This window comes from Ranitomeya variabilis, chromosome 1 (assembly GCF_051348905.1).
Source record: "Ranitomeya variabilis isolate aRanVar5 chromosome 1, aRanVar5.hap1, whole genome shotgun sequence".
NCBI lineage: Eukaryota > Metazoa > Chordata > Amphibia > Anura > Dendrobatidae > Ranitomeya > Ranitomeya variabilis.
Window position 1 is genome coordinate 436,166,454 of NC_135232.1, and position 19,887 is coordinate 436,186,340.

The window sequence follows — 19,887 nt, forward strand, 5'->3', positions numbered from 1 at the left end:
GTCTGATTGTGGATCTGTACCCTGAGAGGGCAATGTGGTGGTCTGAGTCAAAGGAGCAGCATAGTACTCTGGCTGTGGCTGTGCATCAGTGCACTCCATGTCAGAATATACTTGTAATGGGCATGGCCTGTTAAATGTTTCACTTTCTAAGCCAGGGACGGTATGTGTAAAGAGCTCCATGGAGTGACCCGTTGTGTCGCCTGCTGCATCCTTCTCTCTTGTTGTAGTTTTTGCTGAGGAGGACAAGGAAGCGACTTGTCCCTGACCGTGAACATCCACAAGCGACGCGCTGCTTTTACATTTACCAGTTTCGGAAGAGGAGGCAAAAGAGCTAGAGGCTGAGTCTGCAATGTAAGCCAAAACTTGCTGTTGCTGCTCCGCCTTTAAAAGCGGTTTTCCTACTCCCAGAAAAGAGAGCGTTCGAGGCCTTGTGTAGCCTGACGACGAAACTGGCTCTACAGCTCCAGACTTAGGTGGAATATTTTTATCCCCACGACCACCTGATGCTCCACTACCACTACCATCATTACCAGCTGACAATGAACGCCCACGACGACCTCTTGCACCAGACTTCCTCATTGTTTTAAAATCTTAACCAAAGTAACTTTATTTGTTGCTGTCAAACAACTTACACGGTGAGCTATAACTTCAGTATGATTTCAATATCCCTTAACAGGTTGGTGAGACCACAAGGAAAATCAGGCACAATGTTACACACCCTGTTTTCTGTGGCACAAAATCACAGAGATGACACACACGCAGGACTGTCACTCAAGCACTAATGTCAATATTAATCTCCCACCTAATTTATTTTTTTTTTTTTCTCAGGGAGACTTTAGAAACCAAATAATATTAAAAAAAAAAAAAAAAAAAAGGCTTTCTATGGCCCACAATTAGAGAGAGAGAGGTGGCACACCCAGGAGTCAAGACTGGCGCACAAGCTGAAAGGGCAATATTACTCTCCCACTGTTTTTTTAAGTTTTTTTTTTATTTCAGGGAGACTTTAGAAACCAAATAATATAAAAAAAAAAAAAAAAAAAAAAAAAATAGGCTTTCTATAGCCCACTGAATGAGAGAGAGAGGTGGCACACCCAGGAGTCAAGACTGGCACACAAGCTGAAAGGGCAATATTACTCTCCCACTGTTTTTTTATGTTTTTTTTTTTTTTTTCAGGGAGACTTTAGAAACCAAATAATAAGAAAAAAAATAAATAAATAAATAGGCTTTCTATAGCCCACTGAATGAGAGATAGCACACACAGCAGTGGCACACAAGCCCTGACTGAGGCCAATATTTTTCTCCCACTGATTGATGTAGTGTTTTTGTGTTGAGGTAGATTTTAGAACACAAATCAAGGAAAAAAAAAAATGCTTTCTATGGCCCACTGAATGAGAGAGAGGTGGCACACCCAGGAGTCAAGACTGGCACACAAGCTGAAAGGGCAATATTACTCTCCCACTGTTTTTTTATGTATTTTTTGTTTTTTAAGGGAGACTTTAGAAACCCAATAATATTTAAAAAAAAAAAAATAGGCTTTCTATGGCCCACTGAATGAGAGGGAGAGAGGTGGCACACCCAGGAGTCAAGACTGGCACACAAGCTGAAAGGGCAATATTACTCTCCCACTGTTTTTTTATGTATTTTTTTTTTTTCAGGGAGACTTTAGAAACCCAATAATATTTTAAAAAAAAAATAAATAGGCTTTCTATGGCCCACTGAATGAGAGGGAGAGAGGTGGCACACCCAGGAGTCAAGACTGGCACACAAGCTGAAAGGGCAATATTACTCTCCCACTGTTTTTTTATGTATTTTTGGTTTTTTAAGGGAGACTTTAGAAACCCAATAATATTTAAAAAAATAAATAAATAGGCTTTCTATGGCCCACTGAATGAGAGGGAGAGAGGTGGCACACCCATGAGTCAAGACTGGCACACAAGCTGAAAGGGCAATATTACTCTCCCACTGTTTTTTTATGTTTTTTTTTTTTTTTTCAGGGAGACTTTAGAAACCAAATAATAAGAAAAAAAATAAATAAATAAATAGGCTTTCTATAGCCCACTGAATGAGAGATAGCACACACAGCAGTGGCACACAAGCCCTGACTGAGGCCAATATTTTTCTCCCACTGATTGATGTAGTGTTTTTGTGTTGAGGTAGATTTTAGAACACAAATCAAGGAAAAAAAAAAAAAAATGCTTTCTATGGCCCACTGAATGAGAGAGAGGTGGCACACCCAGGAGTCAAGACTGGCACACAAGCTGAAAGGGCAATATTACTCTCCCACTGTTTTTTTATGTATTTTTTGTTTTTTAAGGGAGACTTTAGAAACCCAATAATATTTAAAAAAAAAAATTAATAGGCTTTCTATGGCCCACTGAATGAGAGGGAGAGAGGTGGCACACCCAGGAGTCAAGCCTGGCACACAAGCTGAAAGGGCAATATTACTCTCCCACTGTTTTTTTATGTATTTTTTGTTTTTTAAGGGAGACTTTAGAAACCCAATAATATTTAAAAAAAAAAAATAAATAGGCTTTCTATGGCCCACTGAATGAGAGGGAGAGAGGTGGCACACCCAGGAGTCAAGACTGGCACACAAGCTGAAAGGGCAATATTACTCTCCCACTGTTTTTTTATGTATTTTTTGTTTTTTAAGGGAGACTTTAGAAACCCAATAATATTTTTTTAAAAAAATAAATAGGCTTTCTATGGCCCACTGAATGAGAGGGAGAGAGGTGGCACACCCAGGAGTCAAGACTGGCACACAAGCTGAAAGGGCAATATTACTCTCCCACTGTTTTTTTAGGTATTTTTTTTTTTTTCAGGGAGACTTTAGAAACCAAATAATATTAAAAAAAAAAAAAAAAAAAATAGGCTTGCTATAGCCCACTGAATGAGAGATAGCACACACAGCAGTGGCACACAAGCCCTGACTGAGGCCAATATTTTTCTCCCACTGATTGATGTAGTGTTTTTGTGTTGAGGTAGAATTTAGAACACAAATCACGGAAAAAATAAATAGGCTTTCTATGGCCCACTCAGTGAGAGATGGCACACACAGGGATGGCACTGTAGCAGAAATGCCAATCTTAATCTCCCACAAAAAAAACAAAAAAAAAACAAGGACTGTCCTACAATTACTATCTCCCTGCAGTAATGTAAGCCAGGTATGGCAGGCAGCAATAGGAGTGGACTGATGCACAAATTAAATAAAAAGTGTGGACAAACAAAAAAGATAGCTGTGCAGAAAGGAAGGAACAAGAGGATATGTGCTTTGAAAAAAGCAGTTGGTTTCCACAGTGGCGTACACACAGCAATACAGCTATCACGGAGCCTTCTAGGGCAGCCCAATGAGCTACAGCGCTGAAAAAAATAGCTTCCACAGTCCCTGCACACCGAAGGTGGTGTTGGACAGTGGAAATCGCTGCAGCACAAGCGGTTTGGTGGTTAGTGGACCCTGCCTAACGCTCTCCCTGCTTCTGACGAAGCGGCAGTAACCTGTCCCTAAGCTCAGATCAGCAGCAGTAAGATGGCGGTCGGCGGGAGCGCCCCTTTATAGCCCCTGTGACGCCGCAGACAGCAAGCCAATCACTGCAATGCCCTTCTCTAAGATGGTGGGGACCAGGATCTATGTCATCACGCTGCCCACACTCTGCGTTCACCTTCATTGGCTGAGAAATGGCGCTTTTCACGTCATTGAAACGCGACTTTGGCGCGAAAGTCGCGTACCGCATGGCCGACAAGCACAGGGGTCGGATCGGGTTTCATGAGACGCCGACTTAGCCAAAAGTCGGCGACTTTTGAAAATGATCGACCCGTTTCGCTCAACCCTAGTGACAGGCATTCCCGTAGTTGTTATCTATAAAAGTTTGAAGATTACACCTTCCGTTCTGCCTGTCACAAAAGAGTTACATTTATCCGCGTTCAGTTTGGCCTGCAGCATCAGGCTTTATCCAGGGGCACCACGAGGAGGAACGGACTCACCCCCATACACTGCTTAGTCTTCTTCTGCTTATAATTTAGATAATATCTTTTGCTCTGATATTTAGTCTTATGCTTAATGTTCTTCTGCTCTTTGTTCTGCAGCCTCTTGTTCTTCTGCTTCTCGGTCTCCCATGTCGTCGTCGTCTCCAGGGTCGTCGTCTCCAGGGTCGTTGTCTCCGGGGTCGTCGTCATCGGGGTGGTCTTCAGGGTCATCGTCTCCAGGGTCGTCGTCATCTCAGTGGTCGTCGTCTCTGGTGTCGTCGTCATCTTAGGGGTGGTCTTCCGGGTCGTCGTCTTTAGGGTCTTGAACTTGGAAATGTAGCAGAAGGTACAAGAAGGCTGAGAAAATGCCGAGAAACAGCTGATGGAACTGGAACTCGGATGGCTACCCGAAGGTCCAAGAGCCAATGGAACTACCGAGGACCAGCTGACGTTACTGGAACCCGGTTACTAAGCAGGAGGTACCCGTGCCTGAAAGCACTACCAAGGACCACCTGACGTTGGTGGAACTCGGATACCCAGAGGGAGGCACCTAAGCCAAAGGCTCTGCCCAGAACCAGCTGACGGTACTGGAACCAGGATGGGGAGCAGAAGGTACAAGAGCAAAAGACACTGCCGAGAACCAGCTGACGGTACTGGAACCCGGATGGGTAGCCGAAGGTCCAAGAGCCAATGGAACTACCGAGGACCAGCTGACGTTACTGGAACCCGGTTACTAAGCAGGAGGTACCCGTGCCTGAAAGCACTACCAAGGACCACCTGACGTTGGTGGAACTCGGATACCCAGAGGGAGGCACCTAAGCCAAAGGCTCTGCCCGGAACCAGCTGATGGTACTGGAACCAGGATGGGGAGCAGAAGGTACAAGAGCAAAAGACACTGCCGAGAACCAGCTGACGGTACTGGAACCCGGATGGGTAGCCGAAGGTCCAAGAGCCAATGGAACTACCGAGGACCAGCTGACGTTACTGGAACCCGGTTACTAAGCAGGAGGTACCCGTGCTGAAAGCACTACCAAGGACCACCTGACGTTGGTGGAACTCGGATACCCAGAAGGAGGCACCTAAGCCAAAGGCTCTGCCCGGAACCAGCTGACGGTGCTGGAACCAGGATGGGGACCTATTCAAGCTTGTCTTCCTAGAGCCCCAACTAGCAGTGTTGGAGCAAAGGGTCAGCAGGAGGAGGAGAGGGAGCAGAGTGTAGGCCGAAGCCTGCACTGGCGGCAGCTTTGGGTCTGTTGTGCCTGCGTGGCTGTTGCAGGACACGATGCCGGCTACACAGCAGGGGAACAGCTGGCGGTGCTGAACCCCACTGACACATTGGCTGGTGTTTTTCTCTGTGCAGCTAGCAGTCCCGGGCCCCAACTTGCGGTGTTAGAGCCCAGGCTCTGCAGGGGGAGCAGAGTGTAGGCCGAAGCCTAATTGAACCAATTTTAAAGGTAACCTTTAACCCCCCCACAGGGGTTACAAAGTAGAAGAGCCACAGCTTATGCAGCAGTAGTGCTGCACAAGTCAAAGGTTGCTCTTTTAATTTTTCTCCTTGCACACGCTGAATGAAACATGTATAACATTTAGCCCTTTATACAGTCAAACTGTGTTGGAGGCGGGAGTTCCCTTCGTAATGAGACGCAGCACAGATGTCAAGAATCCCACCTTGGTGCTGGGCGCAGCCTCCTGAGCGTTGTTATTTGCTGTACAGGAGTCTGCGCTGTTGTTTCATCCCTTGGCCTTGCGCTGTTAGCGCTGCCCATCTTCTGGCATCATTTAATGTCGGCCGGTGCGGTTCGCGATGACCATGAATCCCAGCCCCGCAGTGTCTTTACATAGTTAAAACACTGCGGGGCTGGGATTCATGGCCTGGCGCAGTACATATGTTGGCCTCTCACACTCGGGTCCTTACACCCGCTTCAGACTGTGCGGCGTCAGCTGATCCCTTATTGCATGCCGCGGCCATGAAGCCGCACAGTCTGAGGAAGGCGGAAGGAGATGAGGGACAGGCGAACATATGCACTGCTCATGCCCATCAATCACACCCTCGCAGTCAAAATAAATAAGACACCGAGGGGCGTTGTGTCGGGCAGGGCTGCCGCAGAGGCGCAGCCAGCCAAACAATGATGTCAGAAGACGGGCAGTGCTACCAAGGGGGTTGCTGCGTGTCATTACAAAGGAAAGTCACACCTCGGGGACGTTTTAATGGTCACACAGAGGACACATTTTAGACGTGTTTTCAGTTCCACATGTGCGAGGAGAATAAGTTTATGAGCCACCTTGCACACATGCAGCATTACCGCTGTACAAGGTGGCTGTAAAACATACAAACGCCTGGGGGAGGGGGGACAGGTTCCCTTCAATTTCAGTTCTTGTGTCTGCGTGGCATTTGCAGGACACGTTGCCGGCTACACAGCAGGGGAACAGCTGGCGGTGCTGAACCCCACTGACACATTGGCTGATGTTTTTCTCTGTGCAGCTAGCAGTACCGGGCCCCAACTGGCGGTGTTAGAGCCCAAGGTCAGCAGGAGGAGGAGAGGGAGCAGAGTGTAGGCCGAAGCCTGCACTGGCGGCAGCTTTGGGTCTGTTGTGTCTGCGTGGCAGTTGCAGGACACGTTGCTGGCTGCACAGCAGGGGAACAGCTGGCGGTGCTGAACCCCACTGACACATTGGCTGGTGTTTTTCTCTGTGCAGCTAGCAGTCCCGGGCCCCAACTGGCGGTGTTAGAGCCCAGGCTCTGCAGGGGGAGCAGAGTGTAGGCCGAAGCCTAATTGAACCAATTTTAAAGGTAACCTTTAACCCCCCCACAGGGGTTACAAAGTAGAAGAGCCACAGCTTATGCAGCAGTAGTGCTGCACAAGTCAAAGGTTGCTCTTTTAATTTTTCTCCTTGCACACGCTGAATGAAACATGTATAACATTTAGCCCTTTATACAGTCAAACTGTGTTGGAGGCGGGAGTTCCCTTCGTAATGAGACGTAGCACAGATGTCAAGAATCCCACCTTGGTGCTGGGCGCAGCCTCCTGAGCGTTGTTATTTGCTGTACAGGAGTCTGCGCTGTTGTTTCATCCCTTGGCCTTGCGCTGTTAGCGCTGCCCATCTTCTGGCATCATTTAATGTCGGCCGGTGCGGTTCGCGATGACCATGAATCCCAGCCCCGCAGTGTCTTTACATAGTTAAAACACTGCGGGGCTGGGATTCATGGCCTGGCGCAGTACATATGTTGGCCTCTCACACTCGGGTCCTTACACCCGCTTCAGACTGTGCGGCGTCAGCTGATCCCTTATTGCATGCCGCGGCCATGAAGCCGCACAGTCTGAGGAAGGCGGAAGGAGATGAGGGACAGGCGAACATATGCACTGCTCATGCCCATCAATCACACCCTCGCAGTCAAAATAAATAAGACACCGAGGGGCGTTGTGTCGGGCAGGGCTGCCGCAGAGGCGCAGCCAGCCAAACAATGATGTCAGAAGACGGGCAGTGCTACCAAGGGGGTTGCTGCGTGTCATTACAAAGGAAAGTCACACCTCGGGGACGTTTTAATGGTCACACAGAGGACACATTTTAGACGTGTTTTCAGTTCCACATGTGCGAGGAGAATAAGTTTATGAGCCACCTTGCACACATGCAGCATTACCGCTGTACAAGGTGGCTGTAAAACATACAAACGCCTGGGGGAGGGGGGACAGGTTCCCTTCAATTTCAGTTCTTGTGTCTGCGTGGCATTTGCAGGACATGTTGCCGGCTACACAGCAGGGGAACAGCTGGCGGTGCTGAACCCCACTGACACATTGGCTGATGTTTTTCTCTGTGCAGCTAGCAGTACCGGGCCCCAACTGGCGGTGTTAGAGCCCAAGGTCAGCAGGAGGAGGAGAGGGAGCAGAGTGTAGGCCGAAGCCTGCACTGGCGGCAGCTTTGGGTCTGTTGTGTCTGCGTGGCAGTTGCAGGACACGTTGCTGGCTGCACAGCAGGGGAACAGCTGGCGGTGCTGAACCCCACTGACACATTGGCTGGTGTTTTTCTCTGTGCAGCTAGCAGTCCCGGGCCCCAACTGGCGGTGTTAGAGCCCAGGCTCTGCAGGGGGAGCAGAGTGTAGGCCGAAGCCTAATTGAACCAATTTCAAAGGTAACCTTTAACCCCCCCTCAGGTGTTACAAAGTAGAAGAGCCACAGCTTATGCAGCAGTAGTGCTGCACAAGTCAAAGGTTGCTCTTTTAATTTTTCTCCTTGCACACGCTGAATGAAACACGTATAACATTTAGCCCTTTATACAGTCAAACTGTGTTGGAGGCGCGAGTTCCCTTCGTAATGAGACGCAGCACAGATGTCAAGAATCCCACCTTGGTGCTGGGTGCAGCCTCCTGAGCGTTGTTATTTGCTGTACAGGAGTCTGCGCTGTCGTGTTATCCCTTGACCTAGCGCTGTTAGCGCTGCCCATCTTCTGACATCATTTAATGTCGGCCGGTGCGGTTCGCGATGACCATGAATCCCAGCCCCGCAGTGTCTTAACATTGTTAAAACACTGCGGGGCTGGGATTCATGGCCTGGCGCAGTACATATGTTCGCCTCTCGCTTGGGTTCTTACACCTGCTTCAGACTATGCGGCGTCAGCTGATCGCTTATCGCATGCCACGGCCATGAAGCCGCACAGTCCGAAGAAGGCGGAAGGAGATGAGGGACAGGCGAAGAAATGCACCGTTCATGCCCATCAATCACACCCTCGCAGTCAAAATAAAAAAGACACCGAGGGGCGTTGTGTGGGGCAAGGCGGCCGCAGAGGCGCACCCATCCAAACAATGATGCCAGAAGACGGACAGCATTACCAAGGAGCTTCTTGCGTGTCAATACAAAGGAAAATCACACCTGAGGGACGTTTTAATGGTCTCAGAGGACTCATTTTAGACATGTTCCGTTCCCCGTGGGCAAGGAGAATAATTTTTTGAGCCACCTTGCACACATGCAGCATTACTGCTGTACAAGGTGGCTGTAAAACATAGAAACACCTGGGGGAGGGGGGACAGGTTCCCTTCAATTTCAGTTCTTGCGTCTGCGTGGCGGTCGCAGGACACGTTGCCGGCTGCACAGCAGGGGAACAGCTGGCGGTGCTGAACCCCACTGACACATTGGCTGGTGTTTTTCTCTGTGCAGCTAGCACATCTGGGCCCCAACTGGCGGTGTTAGAGCCCAGGGTCAGCAGGAGGAGCAGGGGGAGCGGAGTGTAGGCCGAAGCCTGAACTGGAGCAAGTTGAAAGGAAACCTTTAACCCCCCCCCCCAGGCGTTTGTAGCTGAAAGAGCCATCGTGTACAGCACTAATGCTGGAAAAGGTAAACTTAGCTCTTTTAATTATGGTCCTTGCACATGCTGAACCTAACACTTATGAAATGTGTCCCCTCACAGCGTTAAACCGTCCGGTAGGTGGAACTTTCCTTTCTCATGTGACGCAGCACAGCCGTCACTTTTACCCCCTTGGCGCCGTGCGCCGCCTCCTCAGCGTTGTTTGAATCTGTCCCGGAGCCTGTGCTGTTAGGTTAGCCCTTGGCCATGCACACATTTTGCGCTGCCCGTCTTCTGACATCATTTGGTGTCAGGCTGGCTGCGCCTGTGCGGGTGCGCTGGCCGAGATCCCGCCTCTCACTCCCCTCCCTACGGCTTCTTCAGACTGTGTGGTGTCACGGCCGTGGCATGCTATTAGGGATCAGCTGACACCGCACAGTCTGAAGAAGCCGTAGGGAGGGGAGTGAGAGGCGAGGATATGCACTGCGCATGGCCACGGATCCCAGGCCCGTGGTGGGATTACATTAGACGACACTGCGAGGCGGGATCTCGGCCAGCGCACCCGCACAGGCGCAGCCAGCCTGACACCAAATGATGTCAGAAGACGGGCAGCGCAAAATGTGTGCATGGCCAAGGGCTAACCTAACAGCGCAGGCTCCGGGACAGATTCAAACAACGCTGAGGAGGCGGCGCAAGGCGCCAAGGGGGAAAAAATGACGGCTGTGCTGCGTCACATGACAAAGGAAAGTTCCAACTACCGGACGGTTTAACGGTGTGTGGGGACACATTTCATAAGTGTTAGGTTCAGCATGTGCAAGGAGCACCACGAAAAGAGGCACTTTTTCCCTTTGCATTATTACTGCTGCACAAGGTGGCTCCTTCAGTAACAAACGCCTGGGGGGGGGGGGACAGGTTCCTTTAAATTTAACTTGTTGTGCCTGCGTGGCGGTCGCAGTACACGTTGCCGTATACACAGCAGGGGAACAGCTGGCGGTGCTGAACCCCACTAACACATTGGCGAGGTGTTTGGCTCTGTGCGTACAGCACTTCTGGACGGCAACTAGCGGTGTTGGAGCCCAGGGACAGGTGGAGGAGGAGGAGGTGGAGGAGATAGGAGGGATTGCCACACACACAGCTGGGGAACAGCTGACGTTACTGAACCCCAATAACAGAGGAGGGACTGTGCGTACAGCACTTCTGGACGGCAACTAGCGGTGTTGGAGCCCAGGGACAGGTGGAGGAGGAGGAGGTGGAGGAGATAGGAGGGATTGCCACACACACAGCTGGGGAACAGCTGACGTTACTGAACCCCAATAACAGAGGCGGGACTGTGCGTACAGCACTTCTGGACGGCAACTAGCGGTGTTGAAGCCCAGGGACAGGTGGAGGAGGAGGAGGTGGAGGAGATAGGAGGGATTGCCACACACAGCTGGGGAACAGCTAACGTTACTGAACCCCAATAACAGAGGCGGGACTGTGCGTACAGCACTTCTGGATGGCAACTAGCGGTGTTGGAGCCCAGGGACAGGTGGAGGAGGAGGAGGTGGAGGAGATAGGAGGGATTGCCACACACACAGCTGGGGAACAGCTGCCGTTACTGAACCCCAATAACAGAGGCGGGACTGTGCGTACAGCACTTCTGGACGGCAACTAGCGGTGTTGGAGCCCAGGGACAGGTGGAGGAGGAGGAGGTGGAGGAGATAGGAGGGATTGCCACACACACAGCTGGGGAACAGCTGACGTTACTGAACCCCAATAACAGAGGAGGGACTGTTGGGACTGTGCGTACAGCACTTCTGGATGGCAACTAGCGGTGTTGGAGCCCAGGGACAGGTGGAGGAGGAGGAGGTGGAGGAGATAGGAGGGATTGCCACACACACAGCTGGGGAACAGCTGACGTTACTGAACCCCAAGAACAGAGGAGCGACTGTTGGGACTGTGCGTACAGCACTTCTGGATGGCAACTAGTGGTGTTGGAGCCCAGGGACAGGTGGAGGAGGAGGAGGTGGAGGAGATAGGAGGGATTGCCACACACACAGCTGGGGAACAGCTGACGTTACTGAACCCCAATAACAGAGGAGGGACTGTTGGGACTGTGCGTACAGCACTTCTGGACGGCAACTAGCGGTGTTGGAGCCCAGGGACAGGTGGAGGAGGAGGAGGTGGAGGAGATAGGAGGGATTGCCACACACACAGCTGGGGAACAGCTGACGTTACTGAACCCCAATAACAGAGGAGGGACTGTTGGGACTGTGCGTACAGCACTTCTGGATGGCAACTAGCGGTGTTGGAGCCCAGGGACAGGTGGAGGAGGAGGAGGTGGAGGAGATAGGAGGGATTGCCACACACACAGCTGGGGAACAGCTGACGTTACTGAACCCCAATAACAGAGGAGGGACTGTTGGGACTGTGCGTACAGCACTTCTGGACGGCAACTAGCGGTGTTGGAGCCCAGGGACAGGTGGAGGAGGAGGAGGTGGAGGAGATAGGAGGGATTGCCACACACACAGCTGGGGAACAGCTGACGTTACTGAACCCCAATAACAGAGGAGGGACTGTTGGGACTGTGCGTACAGCACTTCTGGACGGCAACTAGTGGTGTTGGAGCCCAGGGACAGGTGGAGGAGGAGGAGGTGGAGGAGATAGGAGGGATTGCCACACACACAGCTGGGGAACAGCTGACGTTACTGAACCCCAATAACAGAGGCGGGACTGTGCGTACAGCACTTCTGGACGGCAACTAGCGGTGTTGGAGCCCAGGGACAGGTGGAGGAGGAGGAGGTGGAGGAGATAGGAGGGATTGCCACACACACAGCTGGGGAACAGCTGACGTTACTGAACCCCAATAACAGAGGAGGGACTGTTGGGACTGTGCGTACAGCACTTCTGGATGGCAACTAGCGGTGTTGGAGCCCAGGGACAGGTGGAGGAGGAGGAGGTGGAGGAGATAGGAGGGATTGCCACACACACAGCTGGGGAACAGCTGACGTTACTGAACCCCAATAACAGAGGAGGGACTGTTGGGACTGTGCGTACAGCACTTCTGGATGGCAACTAGCGGTGTTGGAGCCCAGGGACAGGTGGAGGAGGAGGAGGTGGAGGAGATAGGAGGGATTGCCACACACACAGCTGGGGAACAGCTGACGTTACTGAACCTCAATAACAGAGGAGGGACTGTTGGGACTGTGCGTCCAGCACTTCTGGACGGCAACTAGCGGTGTTGGAGCCCAGGGACAGGAGGAGGAGGAGGAGGTGGAGGAGATAGGAGGGATTGCCACACACACAGCTGGGGAACAGCTGACATTACTGAACCCCAATAACAGAGGAGCGACTGTTGGGACTGTGCGGACAGCACTTCTGGACGGCAACTAGCGGTGTTGGAGCCCAGGGACAGCAGGAAAAGCAGAGGAACACAATGTAGGCCAAAGCCTGATTGGAGAAAGTCGAAAGGGAACCTTTAACCCCCCCCAAGGCGTTTGTAGCTGAAAGAGCCAGCTTGTGCAGCACAAAAGATGCAAAAGGAAAAGGTGGCTCTTTTCATTATGCTCCTTGCAAACACAGAACTAAACACTTTTAAAATGTGTCCCCTGAAACCGTGAGACCGTCCCGGAGGTGGGACTTTCCTACGTAATATGACGCAGCACAGCCGTCATTCTTACCCCCCCGGCGCCGTGCCCCGGCTCCTCAGCATTGTTTGATTCCGTCCCGGAGCCTGCGCTGTTATGTTATCCCTTGGCCAGGCACACTTAGCGCTGCCCATCTTCTGACATAATTTGGTGTCAGGCTGGCTGAGCCTGTGCGGACGCGCTGGCCGAGAGCCCGCCTCCCAGTGTCGTCTAATGTAATCCCACCGCGGGCCTGGGATCCATGGCCATGCGCAGTGCATATCCTCGCCTCTCACTCCCCTCCCTACGGCTTCTTAAGACTGTGCGGTGTCACGGCCGTGGCATGCTATTAGGGACCAGCTGACACCGCACAGTCTGAAGAAGCCGTAGGGAGATGAGTGAGAGGTGGAGGTTCAGATATGCACTGCGCATGTCCATGGATCTCAGGCCCCCAGTGGGATTAAATCAGAAGACACTGCGAGGCGGGCTCTCGGCCAGCGCGGCCGCACAGGCGCAGCCATCCTGACACCAAATGATGTCAGAAGACGGGCAGCGCTAAGTGTGCCTGGCCAAGGGATAACATAACAGCGCAGGCTCCGGGACGGAATCAAACAACGCTGAGGAGCCGGGGCACGGCGCCAAGGGGGTAGGAATGACGGCTGTGCTGCGTCATATTACGAAGGAAAGTCCCACCTCCGGGACGGTTTTACGGTATCAGTGGACACATTTTATAAGTGTTAAGTTCTGCGTGTGCAAGGAGCTAAACAAAAATAGCTACCTTTTCCTTGTGCAGCATTGCTGCTGCACAAGGTGGCTCTTTCAGTAACAAACGCCTTGGGGGGGGGACAGGTTCCCTTACATTTCAGTTGTTGTGTCAGCGTGGCGGTCGCAGGACACATTGCCGGCTACACAGCTGGGGATCAGCTGACGTTACTGAAACCCAATAACACTGGGTCGTATGTTTTGACTGTGCAGACGGCACTTCTGAGCCTCAACTGGCGGTATTGGAGCCCAGGAATTAAAGTTCAGGTGGTAGAAAGATGAACACAACAGGAGACCTGGATACTGTAGACAGTCACCTAATTATTTAATCAGGAAGAGGAGTGGCAAATTCCTGTGAGATCCAGGCCTTGTTCATTTTCAGGAAAGTAAGCCGGTCAACGTTATCGGAGGATAGTCGCATGCGACGGTCAGTTAGTACACCACCTGCAGCACTAAAGACACGTTCCGATAATACACTGGCCGCAGGGCAAGCCAGCACCTCCAATGCATACTGGCTTAGCTCTGGCCATGTATCCAGCTTTGAGACCCAAAACTTGAAAGGTGAAGAGCCGTCTGGGAGTACAGCAAGAGGGCAAGACATGTAGTCTGTCACCATCTGACGGAACCGTTGCCTCCTGCTGACTGGAGCCGTCTGTGATGGTGTAGACTTTTGTGGCAGGCACAGAAAACTGTGCCACAGTTGGGCCATACTGGTCTTGCCTTGGGCAGAGGCACTGCTTCTGCTCCCTCTTTGTGCAGAGCCTCCACCACTGCCTGGACGCACTGAGCTGCTTTGGAATGCACTAGCAGTACTTCTCTCAGTTGGAATGGAGAAGATGATGGAATTCACCAGTGTGTCTTGGTACTCCCGCATTTTTCGCTCCCAGTTCAACGGTGTGATGAGGCTTTCTACGTTGTCCCGGTAGCGAGGATCGAGGAGGGTGAACACCCAATAATCAGACATGTTGAGAATGTGGGCGATGCGGCGGTCGTTTCTCAGGCACTGCAGCATGTAATCCACCATGTGCTGCAGACTGCCAACTGCCCAAGAAACGCTGTCCCCTGCTGGAGGCGTGATCTCTGCCCGCTCGTCATCACCCCACCCTCGCGGTACACACTGAGTACTGGACAATTGTGTAACTCCCTCCTCTGGACGGATGTCTTCCTCCTCCATTGACTCCTCCTCATCCTCCTCACAAACTGTCCCCTGCCTACGCGTTTGTGAGGAACCACGTGGCGCTGACTGTCCAGAAGATGATGGAAATGCTGAATCCTCATCCTCCACCTCTTCCACAACATCATCCCTTAGCGCTTGCAGTGATTTTTCAAGCAGGCAGATAAGGGGGACAGTCATGCTGACTAGTGCATCATCTGCACTCGCCATCCGCGTGGAATAATCAAAGATACGCAAAACCTGGCAGACGTCATTCATAGTGGCCCACTCTGTGGTTGTGAAGTCTGTACGGCGCGGAGTGCGACTTCTTTGCGCCTGATGCAGCTGGTACTCCATTACAGCTTGCTGCTGCTCACACAACCGCTCCAACATATGTAACGTGGAATTCCACCTGGTAGGTAGGTCACATATGATGCGATGTTCCGGCAGGCGGTGTCGGCGCTGCAGAGCCGCAATGCGCGCTTTTGCCGTGCTGGAACGCCGCAAGTGAGCACACTCTAGGCGGACCTTGTGCAGCAGTGCATCAAGATCCGGATAGTCCCTCAAAAAACTCTGCACGACCAAATTGAGCACATGTGCCAGACATGGGATGTGAGTGAGGTTGCCGAGGCCCAGAGCTGCCACCAGATTTCGGCCATTATCACACACTACCATGCCTGGCTGGAGATTCGCTGGCACAAACCACACATCGCTCTCCTGCTTGATGGCATTCCAGAGCTCCTGCGCTGTGTGGCTTCGATTCCCCAAATAAATTAATTTCAAGACGGCCTGTTGACGTTTGGCCACGGCTGTGCTCATGTCGGTTGTAACAGGTAAACGTTCATCACGGGTCCATGTGGAGGTGGACTGTGACGGCTCCTGCAGCGATGATTCTGAGGAACTGGTGTAAGAGGAGGAGTCAATGCGTACAGAATGGATTCCTGCAATCCTTGGAGTGGTCAGGACACGTCCTGCGCCACTCGCACGATCTGTACCCGGCTCAACGACATTAACCCAATGGGCAGTGAGGGAAAGGTATCGCCCCTGTCCATGTTGACTGGTCCACGCATCGGTGGTGAGGTGGACCTTGCTACTGACGGCGTTCAGTAGCGCGTGTTTTATGTGTCCCTCCACATGCTTGTGCAGGGCAGGGACGGCTTGCCTGCTGAAGTAAAAGCGGCTGGGCACATTGTACTGTGGGACTGCCAATGACATCAAGTCACGGAAGCTGTCAGTCTCCACCAGCCTGAATGACAGCATTTCCAGTGACAGAAGTTTGGCAATGCCTGCAGTCAGAGCCTGTGCTCGTGGGTGGTTTGACGAGAAAGGCCACCTTTTCTCCCATGCCTGTACTACCGATGGCTGTAGACTGGGCTGGGAGTGTGTGGATGACTGGGAAAGTGGTGCTGCGGGTGGAATTACAGCGGGTCTCTGGACAACAGGGCCAGAGGTTCTTCCACGGCGATCCTGGGAGGAAGCCGAACCAGCTGCGTGTGAGCTGGAGGAAGAGGCAACACGAGCTGAAGAGGTGGTAGCTGTCACTGTTGGTTGGCCTAGCTCTTCAGTGCGTTTCTGTAACTCCGCCGCGTGCCTGGTGCGCACATATTTCCACATATTTGTGGTATTGAGGTTGCTGACACTTTTCCTTCTTTTCACTTTGTAATGACACACCTTGCATTTGACATAGCAAATGTCATCTACAACTGTGTCAAAAAAGGACCAGGCACTGCAAGTCTTGGGAGCGCCCTTTTTGGCTTTTGGAAGAGACATGCTCCTAACGGGTGCCAAAGCGGAGGCTGCAGGATCCGCAGTCTTCCCCCTCCCTCTCCCTCTTTGGGCCGTACGGGGAATCTCTTCCTCAGAGCTGCTCCCACCACCTTCCTGTCCCTCACGCCAAGATGGGTCAAGGACCTCATCATCTACACTACCCTCTGCCCCCAACTGCTCCTCCTGGGTAGTCTCAGCAGCAGAGCACGCACCAGTAAGTGGCACCTGAGTGTCATCATCAGCTGATGCGGCCTGCGATGTGGTGACCGGAGCCACTGGCCCACCCGCCTCTTCAGAGGAAGAGAGAAAAAGCTGTTGGGCATCACTGCACCCTGCCTCTTCTTCCATTTCTCCAATGCTGCTTGGCTGGCCCCCTGTTTCCAAGCCAAGAGATTCAGAGAACAGAAGTAGAGACGGCTCCTGTCCTGGGCTCTCTGTCTGCCTGGGCAATTTGGCAGGTGGTGAAGAGACAGATGGCTGCTCTCCAGTGCTCTGTGTCTGAGAGGATGTGGCACTAATTGAAGTTGATGCATTAGCTGCCATCCATCCGACAACGGCTTCAATTTGTTCTTCACGCAGCAGCGGTGTACGGCGCTCTGTGACAAAGCTGCGCATGAATGACTGTTCCCTGCTGAAAGTGGGTGCTGATGAGTCACCGGTGCCCGCAGCAGGCACAGAATCCCCACGTCCCCTCCCTGCTCCGCGCCCACGCCCACGTGCCTTACTCACTGCCTTCTTCATCTTGGTTGACTGATAAAGATAAGCAGAAAAGTACTAACGGCTTTGTGTGCTTATTCCTGAACAACTCCTAACAGGTATAAGAAACACTAATTTTCTAAAGTGTGGACTAGACTTTAATATGAGCTAATGTGGCCTACACAAATGTAAAGTGGTGTCACTGGTGTGTTTGGTGAACTTTATTATTTATTTATTTCTTGGGGGCTGAACTGACAACAGATAGAGCTGCAGTCACACGGAGACCGTGCAGACAGCCGTAAACGGCGCTGCAAGGCCCAAAAACCCTCCTCTACGTTAACCTATGTAGTGTTTTTCCACAAGTTAGCTGGAGACGGGTGGAAAGACACTAATAGGAATTTTTTGAAAAAAATTGCAGCAGCCTGCACTACTTAAAATAAAAGGAAAATTGATTTTGCGGTATGACGCAGTGGAGAACCCTGAGCTGGAGACAACCAGGCTATGGCTGCTCACAGACTACAGGGCGAGCTGCAGTCACACGGAGACTGTGCAGACAGCCGTAAACGGCGCTGCAAGGCCCAAAAACCCTCCTCTACGTTATCCTATGTAGTGTTTTTCCACAAGTTAGCTGGAGACGGGTGGAAAGACACTAATAGGAATTTTTTGAAAAAATGTGCAGCAGCCTGCACTACTTAAAATAAAAGGAAAATTTATTTTGCGGTATGACGCAGTGAAGAACCCTGAGCTGGAGACAACCAGGCTATGGCTGCTCACAGACTACAGGGCGAGCTGCAGTCACACGGAGACCGTGCAGACAGCCGTAAACGGCGCTGCAAGGCCCAAAAACCCTCCTCTACGTTATCCTATGTAGTGTTTTTCCACAAATTAGCTGGAGATGGGTGGAAAGACACTAATAGGAATTTTTTGAAAAAATGTGCAGCAGCCTGCACTACTTAAAATAAAAGGAAAATTGATTTTGCGGTATGACGCAGTGGAGAACCCTGAGCTGGAGACAACCAGGCTATGGCTGCTCACAGACTACAGGGCGAGCTGCAGTCACACGGAGACCGTGCAGACAGCCGTAAACGGCGCTGCAAGGCCCAAAAACCCTCCTCTACATTATCCTATGTAGTGTTTTTCCACAAATTAGCTGGAGACGGGTGGAAAGACACTAATAGGAATTTTTGTGAAAAAATTAGCAGCAGACTACACTACTTGGAAAAAAAAAAAAAAAAAGAACAGTATGAGGCAATGAACCACCCTCCCTGAACTGAATACAACCAGCTATGGATGGCCTATGTGGCTGCACTCAGACTAGAGAGTGGGCTGCACTCACACACACACACACACACACACAGACCTTGCAGATCGCTGTGAAAACAGCGCTACAAGGCAAAAGCAAGGTGAATAGTAGGTGAACACAGCGGTTGCTAAATTAGCCTTTGAAAAGCACAAAGAAGCAAATCGCTATCTCTAAACTGGCCCTCAGTCAGCAAACAGCGTCCTGTCACTAACTGAATTCACAGCAGAGTGAGCGCAAAATGGCGCCAGCGACTTTTAAACTGCATCATGACATCATTTCAGCAGCCAATCACAGCCATGTCAGTAGTTTCATGCCCTCCATGCTGAACAGGATGTGCCCACACTTGGAATCATTCTCATTGGCTGAATTTGTGCAGTTTGAATCTGGGAACTTCCGATTCCGGTATCCGATACGCGGCAAGTATCGGAATCCCGGTATCGGAATTCCGATACCGCAAGTATCGGCCGATACCCGATACTTGCGGTATCGGACTGCTCAACACTAATCCTTATCAATACATGAATGCAAAAAAAATGGGGAAAGTACGCTGGAAGACTATAAAACTGAGGGAACTATATGATGACTTTATCTAGAAACATTATAATATAATTATAATATGCATAAAAAGATGGATACTGAAGTTTCAGGATTGTGCTAGGAGTGAACATTAATTGTGATAAGGGGAAATTCTATAACATTGGGTTAATACAGTAGTTTGCATGATTGAGCAACTTAAATATAACCTGTCAGCATGTTAATACTTGTGGAAGTAGCGTGATGGTTGTATAAATAAAAAATATACCTTTTTGTGAAGATCTGATGTGCTAGTCATGACAAATTATGATGTAGATGTCATATGAAAATCAGGCTGAACCTTCATTGGGGGGTGTTAATGCACTTGAAAGAACAGTCGAAGTTCAGTGACACCCCCCAATCCAAGTTTAGCGTGATTTGCAGATGTCTTCTACACTAGATTTCTCATGACTGAAACATTGAATCTCTACAAAAATAGTATAAGGGTATGTGTCCACGTTCAGGATTGCATCAGGATTTGGTCAGGATTTTTCATCAGTATTTGTAAGCCAAAACCAGGAGTGGGTGATAAATGCAGAAGTGGAGCATATGTTTCTATTATACTTTTCCTCTAATTGTTCCACTCCTGGTTTTGGCTTACAAATACTGATGAAAAATCCTGACCAAATCCTGATGCAATCCTGAACGTGGACACATACCCTTATTATTCCCTATGACATATTTAGACATACCACTATATCATTATGAAAAAAAGCTGACATATTCCCTTTAAAAAAAATGTTCCTGGTCATAGCTTTCTCCATCCCATGGCTGTTGTGATCTGTATA